Genomic DNA, 7,467 nt, shown 5'->3' with positions numbered 1-7,467 from the left:
TAGAGCCGTGACCATTTGCTTCCACAAATTTCAGACCAAGCATGTGGTAATTCGTGCTGCCCGCAAGAAGCGAGACGACCTAAAATATGATGGCAAGCCAGTGTACCTATATGATGATTACTGTCCTGAAGTGATGGACCAACGAGCTGAGTACAAAGAAGTGCTTGTTGGGGGGGGGGGGTATGGTGCTACCAGTCTCTTTTCCTGTCTGTCTGTTTTTTTTTTTCAAGCATACTGCTCATATACACTGCACTGTATAATCTTAACCTACTTTTGCCTTAATGGAAAGTAGACAAACAATGAATAACATTTGCTTCATATCATGGAACGTCAAGGGTGCAAACCAACCTACTAAAATAAATAAGATTATCTCTCACCTCCAAGATTTGAAAGGAGATATAGTATTTCTGCAGGAGACCCCACTTACCTACTGGTGAGACTTTGCTCATCAAAAGGAGAAGGTTCAGTCAAGTATATCACTCCAAATTTAGTGCAAGAGCCAGGGGTGCTGCCATTTTGATCCAAACTAATATTCCATTTGAAGCAGATGATGTTATTGCGGACGTAAATGGCCGGTTTGTTATTGTATCAGGGACACTTTGTCACATCAAAGTCATCCTAGCTAGCATCTATGCACCCAATTGGGATGATGAACAATTTATTTCAAAGATTTTTACTGCTATTCCTAATATTGAAACACACCACATTATTATAGGGGGAGATTTTAACTTTGTACAAAATGCTGATTTGGACAGATCTTCCTGCAGACCGCATTCCCTTACAAAGTCTGCTAAGCTATTAGCGTCTTTTGCAGAATAGCTGGGTATGTCTGATCCATGGAGGCGTAAATTCCCGAAAAAAAAAAAATATATATTTCTTCTCACATGTCCACCACACCTATTCTCGAATAGATTTTTTTCTCTTAGATAACAGACTGCTTTCGAATGTTCTATCATGCGATTACCATAGCATTGCATTGTCTCAGACCATGCTCCCACTTCACTAGACATAAACTTTCCCAATCACAACCGTTTTTTTAAACCATGGAGATTTAACTCAAATTTGCTTGACAATGACCCTCTGGTGGACTCTTTTAAGATCAAGCATTGAACTATTTTTTTAAATGAATGATAAACCAGACGTGGCGAGGGGCACCTTATGGGAGTCCCTCAAGGCATATTTAAGAGGCCAGATAATTTCCTACACAGCCCACATAAGAAAAACTGCAATGTCTAGACAAACTGAGCTAGCACAAAAGGAAATTGGAAATTAATGATAGCTATGCAAATAACCCAGACTCCTCACCTTACAAGAAGCGCCTACAATATCAGACAGAGTTCAACCTTTTAATCTCAAACGATGCAGAAATGCAACTTCTCAAGTCGAGACAAAGAATTTTTGAGTCAGGGGACAAGGCTAGCAAACTCCTTGCCCAGCAAGCCAGAGCTGCAGTAGCATCTAGGTTCATTCCTAGTATTATAACCTCATCAGGTGCCACTACCACTGACCCAAAACTTATTAATGAAACATTCTCCAAATTCTACTCTAATCTATATGCCTCCGATCACCCCAAAACCAGTTCAGCAAGTGGGTTAAGCACTATCGAGTTCCCTAAAGTGGACCAGGGGCTAGTAGAGAATTTAGCTGAGCCAATCTCTACAACTGAGATCATGGGGGCGATAACTACATTGCAGAGTGGGAAATCACCCGGTCCAGATGGATTCACAGTAGAATGTTATAAGAAATTTGCCCCACTTCTCTCTACAGTCCTAAGTGACATGTTTAATGAGGCCCTGACACTTGGCCGACTTCCTCCAACCCTAACCAATGCCACAATTACTCTTCTCCTAAAAAAGGACAAAGATCCCTTACTTTGTAGTAGCTTCAGACCCATATCATTACTTAATGTGGATAACAAAATTCTTGCAAAAATTCTAGCCCTCTGTCTTCAGAAGATTTTGCCAGGGATCATTTCAGCAGATCAAACAGGCTTCATGCTGGGGAGGCACTCATTTCATAACACCAGGAGACTCTTAAACATTCTGAACATGCCCAGCTTCAGCACCCCTGAGATATTGGGGTCACTGGATGCTGAGAAAGCTTTTGATAGGGTGGAGTGGGAGATTCGTTTTGAGATGATGGATAAATTTGGTTTGGGTTCAGGTTTAATATCATGGGTAAAATTGTTATATTCATCCCCAGAAGCATCTGTACAAACAAACAACGTGCTCTCACCCTCTTTTCAACTTCACCGTGGCACAAGACAAGGGTGTCCACTGTCCCCTTTACTGTTTGCCATAGCCATTGAGCCTTTGACTATCTGGCTAAGATCTGAAGCACATTTTGAGGGCATTTCACTTCAAGGCACAGTACACAAGCTATCACTGTATGCGGATGACTTGCTTCTGTATGTGTCCAACCCTTCTAACTCTCTCCCCGTAATTTTAGAAATTTTAAAACAATTTGGCCAATTGTCTGGTTATAAACTAAATCTTGGGAAGAGTGAGTCATTTGCAATCAACAACCTAGTAGGTAAATTGCCAAACAATGTAGCCCTTTTGAAATGGGTGGACCGAGGCTTCAAATATTTGGGTATTTTCATCACCGGGTCCTTGGCAAACACTTTCAATAGCAATTTTGTCTCTTTGCTTAAAAGAGTCGAGGAAGACTTCAACAGATGTCTACTCTGCCCCTCTCCTTAGCTGGCAGGGTTAACCTAATCAAAATGACCATCCTCCCAAAGTTTCTTTACCTATTCCAAAATATCCATGTACTTATCTCAAAGATAAAAAGATAGAAGATAAAACTTTTGCCAAAGTAAATAAATTAATCTTTCATTTTCTTTTCTTTGGGGTAATAAACCAGTGCGCATGCGGAAAAACATATTGCAGCTCCCTAAAAGGTCCGGGGGTCTAGCCCTCCCTAATTTTCTACATTACTACTGGGCTGCTAACATTCAAAAACTTTTATACTGGACAGTTGATACCCAGGCCAATCAACCAGTCTGGGTCCAAGTAGAACTTTCCTCCTCTAAAGCCTCACTACAGGCTTTTTTTAAGCATTTATGCTCCCAACTTCCAATGTCAGCTACTGACATTAGCGTTAACCCATTCAATCGCTTAAAATATGGATGCAATTCGGAAAGCATTTTGGCCTGAAGCATTCCTCTATCCATGCTCCAGTATCCCACAATCATAGTTTCAAACCATCTATTATGGATTCTGCCTTTCAACTCTGGAGTGACAGGTATCACGGCTATCAAAGACCTCTATGACAATGGTACCTTTATGTATTTTGACGACTTTCCAGCCAAATTTCAACTTCCATCAGCTCACCTTTTTCGTTTCTTTCAAATTAGGCATTTTGTGCAAAGAAATTATCCTGATTTTCCAAATCTCCCCCCAGAGACTTTGGTAGACACGCTTCTCAAAGTAAACCCCAATCAGAGACGGGCTATCTCTTATATCTTTAAAGCCCTGGATTCCACTTTCTCTAATTTCCCCCCAAAAAACAGAGATTTGGTTCTGGAGTTAGTCCATAACTCTTTCATCTGTGCACGGCACGGCACGGACTAATTCAATGTAAATTAATACATAGGACTTACTACACTAACCACAGATTGTCCAAGTTCTATCCCAATGTTGCTGATGCCTGTAATAGGTGCAACCAATCTCCATTCACATGTTTTGGTCATGTTCCAAGCTAGCAGACTTTTGGTTTAAAATATTTGACACTCTTCACATAGCCTACCATTGTGTAACAAACCCAAATCCTTTGTCTGCCCTTTTTGGTATATCACATGGCAGCACTCTAACAGCTGAAGCACAACACTCTTTGGCCTTCTGTACCTTGCTTGCTAGGCACTTGATCTTGTTTAACTGGAAGCAGGCCCTGCCTCCATCATATGACCGATGGATTAAGGAAGTCCTATTTAATCTAAAACTTGAGAGGCTAAGGTTCTCCCTTAGAGGCTCCTTGAGGAGATTTGACAAAACTTGGAACCCCTTGCTTTCCATCATTGACTCTCTAGACATAATGCCTGAAGAGTGAAATGCTTATGTCCTCAGGATTTACAGTGTAACTAACCACCAATGCAAAGATTTTTATTTATTTATTTATTATATTTTTTTCTTTTATTGTATCGTGTTTGTCATCCAGGAGCAGGGGGCATCAGGGTGTGGGATCCCATGTAGGGGATAGAAATGGTGGGTTGTGGGGAGATGAGGGGGAGTGGGGGGAAAATGAAAAAATGTGAGCACTGTTTCATATTTATAAGTACTGTTTGACATTTTGTACACTTTGTATGGTTGGTGCTCAATAAAACATATTTGAAAAAAATAAATTAAAAAAAATAAATAAATTACATTTCTGCAATCGTTTAACCTTTGCTTATCATGTTATGTTCACATTTGCCATGGACCACAAAAGGCATTTTCTCTGACATGCTGTGACTGACAAACTAATAGAACTATAAAATACACCAAAAACAATTATATTCTGTGCTGTAATCCAAATCTTCCGAAAAACATCATAATGTGGGAAGATTTGCATGACGCGATATTCAACGTGTAAAAAGACAGTGTAAGTCATTAGAATCAGTAATTATGTCCCAACTGGATGCAACACATGCCTCGTTTGTAATGGGTTTTATTGGTTTTGTCTCGTCGAGCTGGGACACACGGCATGAGAGTATGGTAAGGGACGTAACTTTCCATCACACGTTTGATGCACTCGGCCAATCAAAACGCACTGGATAGCTGGCAAATCAGCGTACACCTTGCTTTTCAGAACAATGAGCTTTATAAAAATCGATGCGTTTGAGAAAGGTGGGGCATAGAGGAGCAACAATAATGTACAGAATATGAAAAACAATGTGTTTTTTTTTACCTAAACAACATAAACACATTGCATTACGGCAAATACATAAAATAATGTTATTTTTAGCAACGTCATATGACACCTTTAACATTGTTGCCACGGGTTGTTTTTCCATGTCTGCCAGCTGAAGCAACACCAATAATGCAATATTTAGCCCTTGAGATGCTACTTTCACCCGGGAGCCCCGGCAAAAAAAAACATGTATTTTACCCCCCGGAACACAATTTGTTAAAGGGGACCCCCTCAAAATGCATTTGGGTTAGTTTTGAGCATCAATTGTGCAGGTTTTGTTGTGAAAAACTGGCATCCCAGGCCATGCTTTGTTTCTGTGAGGTGTGATTGAATGGTACGTGCGCCTTCACAAGTTCACGGAGTGGAACAGGAAAATAATCTGGATAATATTTTCAGTGATTAACAACATAAATTCTGCTCTGCACCTCACACAAACCTACTGTTTTCTGCCAGAGAGGACAGCTGCAACGCATAGTCATTTGGATTACTTTTGCTACTTCTTTTGACATTTTTGCAATAAGTGATTACATGATTAATGATTAATAAGTAATTGCATTTATCTGTCTGTGATGTTTTTCTTATACTGAACAGAAATAGTTATGTTTAGGTTTAGAGGTAAGAGTGGGATTAGCGACTATAAAAATATATTGTTACTAAAAGGGTTATTTTCCTCCATATTTCGATCAATTGTGTTTCAAATCCTTTTGTATTCGCTATAAAATGGGTAGGTTAAGGCAGTGGTTCCCAAACCTTTCCTGGAGGACCCCTTGGCTTGCACCTATTGTATGTGTCCTTCATCTAACACACCTGATTCCACTCATCAGTTCAATAGTAGAGACTGTGAGAACTAAATAAGTTGTGTCTGATTAGGGAAACATACAAAGGTGCAGGGCAGTGGGTCCTCCAAGACAGGTTTGGGAACCACTGGGTTAAGGTTTGGGGGTATAACAGGTCTAAAAATGTAAATATCTTATTAATAAAATGATAAAACTGCATATTTGCTATAAAATGTGTAGGTTTAGGTTTGGGGTAGGTTAAAGGGTCTAAAAATCTATATACACTGAACAAAATTATAAACCCAATACTTTTGTTTTTGCCCCCATTTTTTATGAGCTGAACTCAAAGATCTAAGACTTTTTCTATGTACACAAAAGGTCTATTTCTCTCAAATATTGTCCTCAAATCTGTCTAAATCTGTGTTAGTGAGCAATTCTCCTTTACCGAGATACTCCATCCACCTCACAGGTGTGCCATATCAAGATACTGATTAGACAGCATGATTATTGCACAGGTGTGTCTTAGGCTGGCCACAGTAAAAGGCCACTCTAAAATGTACACACAGCACAATGCCACAGATGTTGCAACTTTTGAGGGTGCATGCAATTGGTATGCTGACTGTAGGAATGTCCACCACAGCTGTTGCCCATGAATTGAATGTTCATTTCTCTACCATAAGCTGTCTCCAAAGGTGTTTCAAAGAATTTGGCCGTACATTCAACTGGCCTCACAGCAGCAGACCACTTGTAACCACACCAGCTCAGGACCTCCACATCCATCATCTTCACCTCCAAGATCATCTGAAACCAGCCACCCAGACAGCTGCTGCTACAATCAGTTTGCTAAACCAAAGAATTTCTGCAGAAACTGTCAGAAACCATCTCAGAGAAGCTCATTTGCATGCTCATCGTCTTCCTCGGGGTCTCGACCTGACTGCAGTTCATCATCGTAACCGACTTGAGACATCCCAGCTCTTGCATGGCCTGCATACTCACTGGACATGTCACCCACTGAGCATATTTGGGATGCTCTGGATCGGCGTATACGACATTGTGTTCCTGCTCCTGCCAATGTCCAACAACTTCGCGCAGCCATTGAAGAGAAGATCTGGTTACAGAAAAGATCTGGTTACATCGAATGATTTGTTCGCGAACCGGATATCACAAACTGTGTTTTGAACTCTCTCACAACAGACACGGAAAAGAAGACAATGATGAAGAATAAAGTCATAGTTTTTACTATTTTTGGACCAAAATGTATTTTCGATGCTTCAAAAAAATCTAACTGACACTCTGATGTCACATGGACTACTTTGATGATGTTTTTCTTACCTTTCTGGACATGGACAGTATACCGTACACACAGTTTCAATGGGACTTCGAGCTCTCGGACTAAATCAAAAATATCTTAAACAGTGTTCCAAAGATAAACAGAGGTCTCACAGGTTCCGAACAACATGAGGGTGAGTTATTAATAACATAATTTTGATTTTTCGATGAAATAACCCTTTAAGGTCCACCTCTCACTAATAATTAATTGCATATTAGCATGCATATTCCTTGCAGCATATATGATGTTGATTAGTACTTATTAGGCACAAATTAAAGCTTTATTCTGTATAACCATGTTTTAGATCCCTTTACACAACCTAATTTTGTGGTAACAAAGTAATGAGGAATTATTTTGTCTTTCATTGCCATCTTTTCTCTTTGTGAAGTGCATTCCAACAGTCCCAAGTTCCCCGACTTAAAGGGCTCTGCTCTTCAGAGTGAACATAGGGAGCACATCGATGCAAAATTA

Source organism: Carassius carassius, chromosome 35, assembly GCF_963082965.1.
Source record: "Carassius carassius chromosome 35, fCarCar2.1, whole genome shotgun sequence".
NCBI lineage: Eukaryota > Metazoa > Chordata > Actinopteri > Cypriniformes > Cyprinidae > Carassius > Carassius carassius.
This window is presented reverse-complemented; position numbering follows the sequence as displayed.